The sequence below is a fragment of the Mustela nivalis genome, assembly GCF_964662115.1.
Source record: "Mustela nivalis genome assembly, contig: HAP1_SCAFFOLD_691, whole genome shotgun sequence".
In the NCBI taxonomy this organism is placed as follows: Eukaryota; Metazoa; Chordata; class Mammalia; order Carnivora; family Mustelidae; genus Mustela; species Mustela nivalis.
In genome coordinates, this window is record NW_028135972.1 from 127,980 (window position 1) to 141,471 (window position 13,492).

At 36.7% G+C, this 13,492-nt stretch overlaps 1 long non-coding RNA gene across 1 annotated transcript; it reads right to left on the minus strand.

The window, feature by feature from the left end:
* Positions 1-402: 402 nt before the first annotated feature.
* LOC309857415 lies at positions 403-13,187 on the minus strand. Its single transcript, XR_014307700.1, has 3 exons — positions 13,126-13,187; positions 12,252-12,331; positions 403-442 (listed from the first exon to the last, which is right to left on the minus strand). It is a non-coding gene; the product is annotated as an uncharacterized lncRNA (long non-coding RNA).
* Between the last annotated feature and the right edge of the window lie 305 nt (positions 13,188-13,492).

The following is a 13,492-nucleotide window of genomic DNA, read 5'->3' on the forward strand; positions in this document are numbered from 1 at the left end:
CAAATAGAAGGAAGCTACTCAGAATGTAATACTATTGTGAATGATTGTGAAAGAACACATTATCATAATTAAGCTACCAGGTTTCAATGTATTTTATTGTTGCTTAGAAAATCCTAGCATACCCAGACTTTACAGAGATTTGATGATCCTAAGAGGAGCTGAACTCATGGACCAAAATAACTATGCACATAAAAAGTACAATCACTTACCTAAAAAAGATGATGTGGTTAACTTTATATGGCAATCCAAATGTTATTGGAACAGAAATTTAAAAAAGAGCTTAGGAGCGCATAGGTGGCGCAGTGGATTAAGCCACTGCCTTCAGCTCAGGTCATGATCTCAGGGTCCTGGGATCAAGTCCTGCATCAGGATCTCTGCTCAGCAGGGAGTCAGCTCCCCCCCCTCTCTCTCTGCCTGCCCTCCGTCTACTTGTGATCTCTCTCTGTCAAATAAATAAAGAAAGAAAATCTTAAAAAAAAAAAGAATGACAACTGACAGAATGGGAGAAGATATTTGCAAACGACATATCAGATAAAGGACTAGTGTCCAGAATCTATAAAGAACTTAGCAAACTCAACACCCAAAGAACAAATAATCCAATCAAGAAATGGGCAGAGGACATGAACAGACATTTCTGCAAAGAAGACATCCAGATGGCCAACAGACACATGAAAAAGTGCTCCATATCACTCGGCATCAGGGAAATACAAATCAAAACCACAATGAGATATCACCTCACACCAGTCAGAATGGCTAAAATCAATAAGTCAGGAAATGACAGATGCTGGCGAGGATGCGGAGAAAGGGGAACCCTCCTACACTGTTGGTGGGAATGCAAGCTGGTGCAACCTCTCTGGAAAACAGCATGGAGGTTCCTCAAAATGTTGAAAATAGATCTGCCCTATGACCCAGCAATTGCACTATTGGGTATTTACCCTAAAGATACAAACGTAGTGATCCAAAGGGGCACGTGTACTCGAATGTTTATAGCAGCAATGTCCACAATAGCCAAACTATGGAAAGAACCTAGATGTCCATCAACAGATGAATGGATCAAGAAGATGTGGTATATATACACAATGGAATACTATGCAGCCATCAAAAGAAATGAAATCTTGCCATTTGCGACAACATGGTTGGAACTAGAGCATATCATGCTTAGCGAAATAAGTCAAGCGGAGAAAGACAACTATCATACGATCTCCCTGATATGAGGAAGTGGTGATGCAACATGGGGGCTTAAGTGGGTACGAGAAGAATAAATGAAAGAAGATGGGATTGGGAGGGAGACAAACCATAAGTGACTCTTAATCTCACAAAACAAACTGAGGGTTGCTGGGGGGAGGGGTTTTGGGAGAAGGGGGTGGGATTATGGACATTGAGGAGGGTATGTGTTTTGGTGAGTGCTGTGAAGTGTGTAAACCTGGTGATTCACAGACCTGTACCCCTGGGGATAAAAATATATGTTTATAAAAAATAAAAAATTATATTAAAAAATAAAAAAAATATATAAAAAAAAGAATGACTGTACTTTTAAAAAATAGCTTAAAAGGGTGCTTGGGTGGCACAGTGGGTTAAGCCACTGCCTTCAGTTCAGGTCATGATCTCAGGGTCCTGGGATCAAGCCCCACATCGGGCTTTCTGCTCAGCAGGTAGCCTGCTTCCCTTCCTCTCTCTCTGCCTGCCTCTCTGCCTACTTGTGATCTCTCACTGTCAAATAAATAAATAAATTATTTTTAAAAATAGCTTAAAAGTATATGAAAAATAATGATATACATATACAAAGAAAAGATACTATACTGTGAATATAAATTAAGTGAAAATTGTTGAAATAAAGAATACGATAAATGGAGACTAAGATGAATATAGCTGTAAAAGGAATAAATGAGTTGGGTAAAACAAACAAACAAACAAATTAATGACTTCTGCCCAATTCAGCAGAAGAGAAAAAAAAATAAAGTAAATATTTAAATAAGTACTGAGATAAATTTTGGAGAATTAAAGAAAAAGATACCAGACTTAAAATGATGCCAAACATGAGAAATCAGAAACAAAACAAAACAAAAACCACACACACACAAAACCACTCATATACTTTATGGTGAGTTTTAAGAATATCAAAAACAGAGAAGAGCACAAATGATGCCCAAGAGAAGAACAGATCACCTAAAATGTACAAGAATAATACTGACAGCAGAATTCTCAATAGTAATAGCATATAAAGGAGACAGCTGGGTGTTTGTAGAGATGGCAAAGATATTTGAAACTAGATATTATACATCAAGCCAAATTATTGATTAAATTTGAGAGCACAGTAAAAATACAATGAAGCATGTTAGGTCTTAGAACATTTATCACACAGAGACACACATTTTAGAACACTTCCTTGGAGGACAGCTCAATTTAGAGAGAGAAAACAGAATTATGTACTCAAAGGCACATTTTGAAGGAAGGATTGAATATAGTCTGCACTGCAAATATTCTTTAATCGTATGTTCTGAATTTCCTAAATTTTAGAAGTATTTGTTCAAATATTTATCTTTAAATAAACCCTAGGAGACTTTTTCTTGGATTCTGGAAAATCAGTCCATTTGGATACAAATCTTTTTGTCACTGATGGAAATTTTGATAGCCCTTAACTGTGGAATGCCTAATGTATTGTTACAGCAATTGTGATTTGCCAATACATGGGTGATATGTGTGTGTTGTGTGTGTTTATTTTTATTTTTGATGGTTTTACTCTTCTATGAGATTTTTAAGTAGACATAATTTTAATAAATTATGATTTGTTGAAATTTATCTGAGGTTATATATAATAAAATGAAATTTGTGTGAACTAAAGAAGTGCGTCTCCATTTTTTTGTTTTAAGAGTAGACTGGTCTTTAAAAATTGTCCAAAGAAGTACATTATATTCATTTTTAAATTTGATAATATACAATAAAGTATTTATGGTCATATGGAACCATATCACATTCTACTATTAATTCATATTAATAATTACCATAAGAGGAAAAAGGGATATTTTTCAAAATGAAAATAAGCGTATTTTTCAGAATATGATATAGTGTTATTCACTGAACAGAGGGAACAAATGTCAAGGTTTAACACAGTTTACAGAATGTTTTAACATAAATTGAAATTTAAATCTGACCAAATTTCACAGTTTTAAGTAAAATGGTAGCACTTTATATCCTTGAAAAGTGGTAAGTGACTGAAAACATTGCTTAGAAAAACAAATTTAACACTACACTAGTCTGAGATGGTTAAGTGATGGTACAACTTGCCATTGTGTATCATCAAATGGTATTTTTTTTTTTGGTCTTGTCATTATATTTTATTTTAGCCATTCTGGTAAGTGTGTAGTGATATCTCAGTGTCATTTTAATTGCATTTCCTTGATGTCTAATTACGTCAAAATATATTATTTTGATGTTTAATGTTCTGAGCTTTCGCAGTTCAAGACCATGAAGCCACTTAGGAAAAATACAGTTGCAGATGCACTCATAGACCAACTCTTATTTAGAAATAAGAAGAAACATTACTACCCATTCCAAAATAAATTGACTTGTTATGCACTAGGGATTTTATAAATTACCTGACACAACTTATATAGTAAGATGAAATGGGACAGGCGGCTTCTTGCAGCTATATACAACATCATTTTAATTTCAATTTTCAGTATAATTTTTCCAAGGTATACACAGAATATATATTTAATGTAAATTGTGAACATTTTAACTCTGTATATGGAAATTAATCAATTTTAAGTTTATAACAATCAAAATTAACAGAAGTTTATTTTAAATTAGTTAGCGTTCTCTGCATTGCAAGACAGAATAATCAAGAATTGGTAAGAAAAATATAATCTCTGTAAAATTACCAGGGGTGCATCATAATGTGTTCGGTAACCGATCAAACTCACAATTTGGATTGAATGTCAAGTGATTTTTCAAATCTGCAACTCATTGTCAATTTTTTTTTCTTCATTGTGTCTTAATAAATTACTGTGTTCATTTGCATGGAATTGAAGAAAAATGCATGACATTTCATCTCAACACTAACACTTTTAACTGGCAACTCTGAATGTACTTTACAGCAGTGTAACAAAGTAAAGATCAATGATTTTTTTTTTAATTTTTTATTTTTTATATACATATATTTTTATCCCCAGGGGTACAGGTCTGTGAATCACCAGGTTTACACACTTGACAGCACTCACCAAATCACATACCCTCCCCAATGTCCATAATCCAACCCCCCTCTCCCAAACCCCCTCCCTCCAGCAACCCTCAGTTTGTTTTGTGAGATTAAGAGTCACTTATGGTTTGTCTCCCTCCCAATCCCATCTTGTTTCATTTATTCTTCTTCTACCCACTTAAGCCTCCATGTTGCATCACCACTTCCTCATATCAGGGAGATCATATGATAGTTGTCTTTCTCTGCTTGACTTATTTCGCTAAGCATGATACGCTCTAGTTCCATCCATGTTGTTGCAAATGGCAAGATTTCATTTCTTTTGATGGCTGCATAGTATTCCATTATGTATATATACCACATCTTCTTGATCCATTCATCTGTTCATGGACATCTAGGTTCTTTCCATAGTTTGGCTATTGTGGACATAGCTGCTATAAACATTCGGGTGCACGTGCCCCTTTGGATCACTACATTTGTATCTTTAGGGTAAATACCCAATAGTGCAATTGCTGGGTCATAGGGCAGATCTATTTTCAACATTTTGAGGAACCTCCATGCTGTTTTCCAGAGTGGCTGCACCAGCTTGCATTCCCACCAACAGTGTAGGAGGGTTCCCCTTTCTCCGCATCCTCGCCAGCATCTGTCATTTCCTGACTTGTTGATTTTAGCCATTCTGACTGGTGTGAGGTGATATCTCATTGTGGTTTTGATTTGTATTTCCCTGATGCCGAGTGATATGGAGCACTTTTTCATGTGTCTGTTGGCCATCTGGATGTCTTCTTTGCAGAAATGTCTGTTCATGTCCTCTGCCCATTTCTTGATTGGATTATTTGTTCTTTGGGTGTTGAGTTTGCTAAGTTCTTTATAGATTCTGGACACTAGTCCTTTATCTGATATGTCGTTTGCAAATATCTTCTCCCATTCTGTCAGTTGTCTTTTGATTTTGTTAACTGTTTCCTTTGCTGTGCAAAAGCTTTTGATCTTGATGAAATCCCAATAGTTCATTTTTTCCCTTTCTTCCCTTGCCTTTTGCGTTGTTCCTAGGAAGATGTTGCTGCGGCAGAGGTCGAAGAGGTTGCTGCCCGTGTTCTCCTCAAGGATTTTGATGGATTCCTTTCGTACATTGAGGTCCTTCATCCATTTTGAGTCTATTTTTGTGTGTGGTGTAAGGAAATGGTCCAATTTCATTTTTCTGCATGTGGCTGTCCAATTTTCCCAGCACCATTTATAGAAGAGGCTGTCTTTTGTCCATTGGACATTCTTTCCTGCTTTGTCGAAGATTAGTTGACCATAGATTTGAGGGTCTATTTCTGGGCTCTCTATTCTGTTCCATTGATCTATGTGTCTGTTTTTGTGCCAGTACCATGCTGTCTTGATGATGACAGCTTTGTAATAGAGCTTGAAGTCCGGGATTGTGATGCCACCAACGTTGGCTTTCTTTTTCAATATCCCTTTGGCTATTCGAGGTCTTTTCTGGTTCCATATAAATTTTAGCATTATTTGTTCCATTTCTTTGAAAAAGATGGATGGTACTTTGATAGGAATTGCATTAAATGTGTAGATTGCTTTAGGTAGCATAGACATTTTCACAATATTTATTCTTCCAATCCAGGAGCATAGAACATTTTTCCATTTCTTTGTGTCTTCCTCAATTTCTTTCATGAGTACTTTATAGTTTTCTGAGTATAGATTCTGTGTCTCTTTGGTTAGGTTTATTCCTAGGTATCTTATGGTTTTGGATGCAATTGTAAATGGGATTGACTCCTTAATATCTCTTTCTTCTGTCTTGCTGTTGGTGTAGAGAAATGCAACTGATTTCTGTGAATTGATTTTATATCCTGACACTTTACTGAATTCCTGTATAAGTTCTAGCAGTTTTGGAGTGGAGTCTTTTGGGTTTTCCACCTATAGTATCATATCATCTGCGAAGAGTGATAATTTGACTTCTTCTTTGCCGATTTGGATGCCTTTAATTTCCTTTTGTTGTCTGATTGCTGAGGCTAGGACCTCTAGTACTATGTTGAATAGCAGTGGTGATAATGGACATCCTTGCCGTGTTCCTGACCTTAGTGGAAAAGCTTTCAGTTTTTCTCCATTGAGAATGATATTTGCGGTGGGTTTTTCATAGATGGCTTTGATGATATTGAGGTATGTGCCCTCTATCCCTACACTTTGAAGAGTTTTGATCAGGAAGGGATGCTGTACTTTGTCAAATGCTTTTTCAGCATCTATTGAGAGTATCATATGGTTCTTGTTCTTTCTTTTATTGATGTGTTCTATCACATTGATTGATTTGCGGATGTTGAACCAACCTTGCAGCCCTGGAATAAATCCCACTTGGTCGTGGTGAATAATCTTTTTAATGTACTGTTGAATCCTATTGGCTAGTATTTTGTTGAGTATTTTCGCATCTGTGTTCATCAAGGATATCGGTCTATAGCTCTCTTTTTTGGTGGGATCCTTGTCTGGTTTTGGGATCAAGGTGATGCTGGCCTCATAAAATGAGTTTGGAAGTTTTCCTTCCATTTCTATTTTTTGGAACAGTTTCAGGAGAATAGGAATTAGTTCTTCTTTAAATGTTTGGTAGAATTCCCCCGGGAAGCCGTCTGGCCCTGGGCTTTTGTTTGTTTGGAGATTTTTAATGACTGTTTCAATCTCCTTACTGGTTATGGGTCTGTTCAGGCTTTCTATTTCTTCCTGGTTCAGTTGTGGTAGTTTATATGTTTCTAGGAATGCATCCATTTCTTCCAGATTGTCAAATTTATTGCCGTAGAGTTGCTCATAGTATGTTCTTATAATAGTTTGTATTTCTTTGGTGTTAGTTGTGATCTCTCCTCTTTCATTCATGATTTTATTTATTTGGGTCCTTTCTCTTTTCTTTTTGATAAGTCGGGGCAGGGGTTTATCAATTTTATTAATTCTTTCAAAGAACCAGCTCCTACTTTCGTTGATTTGTTCTATTGTTTTTTTGGTTTCTATTTCATTGATTTCTGCTCTGATCTTTATGATTTCTCTTCTCCTGCTGGGCTTAGGGTTTCTTTCTTGTTCTTTCTCCAGCTCCTTTAGGTGTAGGGTTAGGTTGTGTACCTGAGACCTTTCTTGTTTCTTGAGAAAGGCTTGTACCGCTATATATTTTCCTCTCAGGACTGCCTTTGTTGTGTCCCACAGATTTTGAAACATTGTATTTTCATTACCATTTGTTTCCATGATTTTTTTCAATTCTTCTTTAATTTCCCGGTTGACCCATTCATTCTTTAGAAGGATGCTGTTTAGTCTCCATGTATTTGGGTTCTTTCCAAACTTCCTTTTGTGGTTGAGTTCTAGCTTTAGAGCATTGTGGTCTGAAAATATGCAGGGAATGATCCCAATCTTTTGATACCGGTTGAGTCCTGATTTAGGACCGAGGATGTGATCTATTCTGGAGAATGTTCCATGTGCACTAGAGAAGAATGTGTATTCTGTTGCTTTGGGATGAAATGTTCTGAATATATCTGTGATGTCCATCTGGTCCAGTGTGTCGTTTAAGGCCTTTATTTCCTTGCTGATCTTTTGCTTGGATGACCTGTCCATTTCAGTGAGGGGAGTGTTAAAGTCCCCTACTATTATTGTATTATTGTTGATGTGTTTCTTTGATTTTGTTATTAATTGGTTTATATAGTTGGCTGCTCCCACATTGGGGGCATAGATATTTAAAATTGTTAAATCTTCTTGTTGGACAGACCCTTTGAGTATGATATAGTGTCCTTCCTCATCTCTTATTATAGTCTTTGGCTTAAAATCTAATTGATCTGATATAAGGATTGCCACTCCTGCTTTCTTCTGATGTCCATTAGCATGGTAAATTCTTTTCCACCCCCTCACTTTAAATCTGGAGGTGTCTTCGGGCTTAAATTGTGTTTCTTGGAGGCAACATATAGATGGGTTTTGTTTTTTTATCCATTCTGATACCCTGTGTCTTTTGACAGGGGCATTTAGCCCATTCACATTCAGGGTAACTATTGAGAGATATGTATTTAGTGCCATTGTATTGCCTGTAAGGTGACTGTTACTGTATATGGTCTCTGTTCCTTTCTGATCTACCACTTGTAGGCTCTCTCTTTGCTTAGAGGACCCCTTTCAATATTTCCTGTAGAGCTGGTTTGGTATTTGCAAATTCTTTCAGTTTTTGTTTGTCCTGGAGGCTTTTAATCTCTCCTTCTATTTTCAATGATAGCCTAGCTGGATAGAGTATTCTTGGCTGCATGTTTTTCTCGTTTAGTGCTCTGAAAATATCATGCCAGCTCTTTCTGGACTGCCAGGTCTCTGTGGATAAGTCAGCTGCCAATCTAATATTCTTACCATTGTATGTTACAGACTTCTTTTCCCGGGCTGCTTTCAGGATTTTCTCTTTGTCACTGAGACTTGTAAATTTTACTATTAGGTGACGGGGTGTGGGCCTATTCTTATTGATTTTGAGGGGTGTTCTCTGAACCTCCTGAATTTTGATGTTCGTTCCCTTTGCCATATTGGGGAAATTCTCCCCAATAATTCTCTCCAGTATACCTTCTGCTCCCAGTATTCCTTCTGGAATCCCAATTATTCTAATGTTGTTTCGTCTTATGGTGTCACTTATCTCTCGAATTCTCCCCTTGTGGTCCAGTAGCTGTTTGTCCCTCTTTTGCTCAGCTTCTTTATTCTCTGTCATTTGGTCTTCTATATCACTAATTCTTTCTTCTGCCTCATTTATCCTAGCAGTTAGAGCCTCCATTTTTGATTGCACCTCATTAATAGCTTTTTTGATTTCAACTTGGTTAGATTTTAGTTCTTTTATTTCTCCAGAAAGGGCTTTTATATCTCTCGAGAGGATTTCTCTAATATCTTCCATGCCTTTTTCGAGCCCGGCTAGAACCTTGAGAATTGTCATTCTGAACTCTAGATCTGACATATTACCAATGTCTGTATTGATTAGGTCCCTAGCCTTCGGTACTGCCTCTTGTTCTTTTTTTTGTGTTGAATTTTTACGTCTTGTCATTTTGTCCAGATAAGAGTAAATGAAGGGGCAAGTAAAATACTAAAAGGGTGGCAACAACCCCAGGAAAATATGCTTTAATCAAATTAGAAGAGATCCAAAATCGTGAGTGGGGAGAAAGGGGTTAAAAAAAGGTTCAAAAAGGAAGAAAGAAAAAAAAGCAAAAAAAAAAAAGAAAAGAAAAGAATTTAAAAAAAAAGAAAACACCTAAGAAAAATGTAAAAAAGAAAAAATATATATATTAGTTAAACTAGTAAAAAATCGTTAAAAAAGAAAAAGGTAACAGTTAAAAAAAAAAAAATTTTACCCGAAGGCGAGAAAAAAAAAAAATGAAAAAGAAAAAATTAAATTAACTGCAAGACTAAAAAAAATCACAGGAAAAAAGCTATGAGTTCCGTGCTTGGCTTTTTCCTCCTCTGGAATTCTGCTGCTCTCCTTGGTATTGAAACCGCACTCCTTGGTAGGTGAACTTGGTCTCGGCTGGATTTCTTGTTGATCTTCGGGGGAGGGGCCTGTTGTAGTGATTCTCAAGTGTCTTTGCCCCAGGCGGAATTACACCGCCCTTACCCGGGGGCCGGGGTGAGTAATCCGCTCGGGTTTGCTTTCAGGAGCTTTTGTTCCCTGAGCGCTTTCTGTAGAGTTCCGGAGGACGGGAATACAAATGGCGGCCTCCTGTTCTCCGGCCCGGAGGAGCCGAGAGCCCAGGGCCGCACTCCTCAGTGCGCCCTCAGAGAACAGCGCCCAGTTACTCCCGTCTGCCTGACCTCCGGCCTCGCTCTGAGCTCACCGAGCCTGCGACCGGTTCAAGGTCACCCCGAGCTGTGAGCTCACTGTCGGCTCTGTCTCTGTAGCCGGCTTTCCCGTTCCAATACCCGCAAGCTCTGTGACACTCAGACACCCCCGATCCTTCTGTGACCCTGCGGGACCTGAGGCCATGCTGACCCCGCGTGGGCTTCACCCCGGTTTGGCCTCTGGAGCGATGTCCCTCAGCGGAACAGACTTTTAAAAGTCCTGATTTTGTGCGCGGTTGCTCCGCTGCTTGCCGGGAGCCGGCCCCTCCCCCCGAGGTCTATCTTACCGTCGCTTTGGATTCACTTCTCCGCCGGTCCTACCTTTCAGAAAGTGGTTGTTTTTCTGTTTCCAGAATTGCTGTTCTTCTCTTCGATCTGCCGATGGATTTTCAGGTGTTTGCAATCTTTAGATAAGCTATCTAGCTGATCTCCGGCTAGCTGAAGCAGTCTCAGCTTGCTACTTCTCCGCCATCTTCAACACTAACACCAAGATCAATGATGTTTCATGAAATATTTGTTATAATTCTCAAGGAGATAGGGAGTTTGTGCAAAAATGCAAATCACTTTGCGACTAAACACATTGTTTATTTCAGCTAGTTTTAAGAAAATATGCTAAGACTCTCTCAAAAAAGGAAGCAATGATTTAGGTTTTCCTTCAAACTCCCTATCTAATCCTGAACCAACAGCACATAGTTCAAAGAGCAACTAATTTGAGCAGCTCCAATTTACACGTTTCCTAACAATGCTTAATTTAGTGGAATTTCTGTCCAATTATGTTAATTTGATGTAGTGAAAGACAAACATTCAAAAAGATCATCCTTAATTTATATAGATTGCCAAACTCTGCATTTTCTGAATGACGCCCAGGAACGTATTTTCAAAAACAAACAAACAATGCCAGAACCACTATTAGGTCATCTCTAGGCAGAAAGTGACTCAGAGGCTACATTTCTCTCTCCCTGAAAGTATACTGTAGGCACTGAAACTACTACCCTGAGTCTGTGCTATCAAATTCCTTAAGTTAGAAAGTTTTAAAACCCATCTGTGTGGGAGTATTTCATTTACAGATAGAGATTTGGTTGTTTATACATTTTCATACTTGATTTTTAGGGTGTAATAACTATGTTTTAAAATTCATGGTGGTTTTGAATACTGTTGGATAATTGTGCTAAAATGGTATATCCATTCCTTCTAGGAAACAGAAATTATAGAAAGGTAGTGCTTTTCAGATCTGACGTCTTTGAGTCATTGCAGTTTCAGTATAAATGCAATAGGAAAAGTGACATTCATGTTTATGATATTTTCTATAAATAAATTAGAATGTACTGGAGGCCTGATATAAAGTGGGATGCCTAAACTTCAGTAAGATCTTGTTTTCAATTCAAAATAAATTTTATTTTTTATTTTTTTTATAATGTTCCTCAATTTCAGATAAGCACCCCTCTAAGGTCCACTCCATCTTTTTTGAGATTTTATTTATTTTATTTGACAGACTGAGATCACAAGTAGGCAGAGAGGCAGGCAGAGAGAGAGGGAAGAGGAAGCAGGCTCCCTGCTAGGCAGAGAGTCCGATGCGGCGCTCGATCCCAGGACCCTGGGATCATGACCTGAGCCAAAGGCAGAGGCTTTAACCCACTGAGCCACCCAGGCGCCCCCAAAATAAATTTTAAATTGAATTATGCACGTCTAAGTTCAGAGACAATAAACATCAACCAACACAATTAATAAGTTCTATTTCTTGAAATTTTGGGAACATTGATAGTCTCATCTCCTGGAAGAACAACAGCTAAAATTTTTGGTCATGGATTCTTGCTAAAATATCACTTTCCCAAAGAAAATTAATGTTATGAATTTTCATTGATTGTTATTGATCATGAAGAATATAACAACCACGATAAAAAGAGTAGGAAAAACATGATATCTCATCTGTAAGGGCATGTGGAAAGTAGGAAATGCTAATAAAAATAACTACCATTATTTCCTAAGTTAACATAATATAACGGAACACAAATATTTCATAACAATATTTTCTAGGCTCATTCTGATAACTCTTTTCTACATTCAAATTTAAAGGTTGAGGCATGTGATATATATTACACAAAAGACATCCCAAGGAATTCGTTAAAAAAAAAAAACTCTTAATAATGGACAAATCCAAAGGAATTTTTTTCTAATTTAATTAACAAATTATGAATCGACTTACCTATTTCATCACAGTGTATCAGGCACCAATAATATTTTTGAATCGTCATACCTGATGCAATAGTTACCATCTTTCAGACATACTGATCAGGAACAAGCAAATAAACAGGAGCACCATAGCTTAAGATCTACCTGCATAACTATAGGACTAATTCAGACAATCTCTTCACCACAACATAGCAATGAATAGAAATCATACATGCTCTGTAATGGACATACAGATGAGATAGAAGGGATGGGTGTTAATATATGCAGAATCTTTATTAATTACATTGTAAAACATAATATGGAAAAACAGAATACAATTTTAGAAATACCCAGGTCACCATCATTGTTTTATTTTTATATGTGTAGGTAAGGAGTTTAATCAACAATCCATGACTATTCAACTTCTTATATTTTGAAAATTTTAGCAAAAGTAACAAACCTAGCAACTAGAAAATTGTATCTATCTGCAAAATACAGCTTTGCCAGTATGGTAGAAGAAAAGCAAAACAAAATAAGTAAGAAAAGTTTAACATTTCACAAGAGTTTTACTTTTATTTTTTTATTTATTATTTTTTATTTCTCATTTATTATTTACTTCTATTTTCTACTTTATTTTAATGAAAATGTCATGACCATAACATAAGAGCAGAAATAAACCAACATGAGAAATTATTTTTTCATAAGTTAAAATAAACTAGCTTGGTGATTAATTCAAAAATTATATTACAAACTTCGGTGTTCTTGCAGTAAGTATCACTGCATAAACAAATGAGTCAGGAGTCATAAACTAATGATGATTCTAAATGTTATTTAGAGAGACATTCTGTTCTTAATATATTTCAAATATTCTACACAAGGCAAAGTGGATCCAAGTAATCTGTAGGCAAAATAAGATTTTAGAGAAGTATATATTTCCAACAGTATTTATAAAATATTACCTTTATGTAAGGCATCATCCTGGACTTTGTGGAAAACACACAAAGGAGTAAGAAGTGGCCCTTCAAGAAACATATACAATATCAAGTTTTAACATGAAGCAGCATGACTTCTCTAAGTAAAAAAACATTGTACCAACTGACTTTACTGAAACTTTATATTTATTGCTCTCGTTTTAGGTCATAGTGTCCTTCTGCATGCAGGCTGCTAGAACGGACATGATATAGACTGAATAGCTTATAAAGAACAGGAATTTATTTCTCACAGTTCTAGAACTGAGAAGTTCAAGATTAAGGAATGGGCAGATCCAGGGAGAGCCCACTTCCTCATAGATGGCTATCTTCTCACTGTAAACGTACATGATGAATG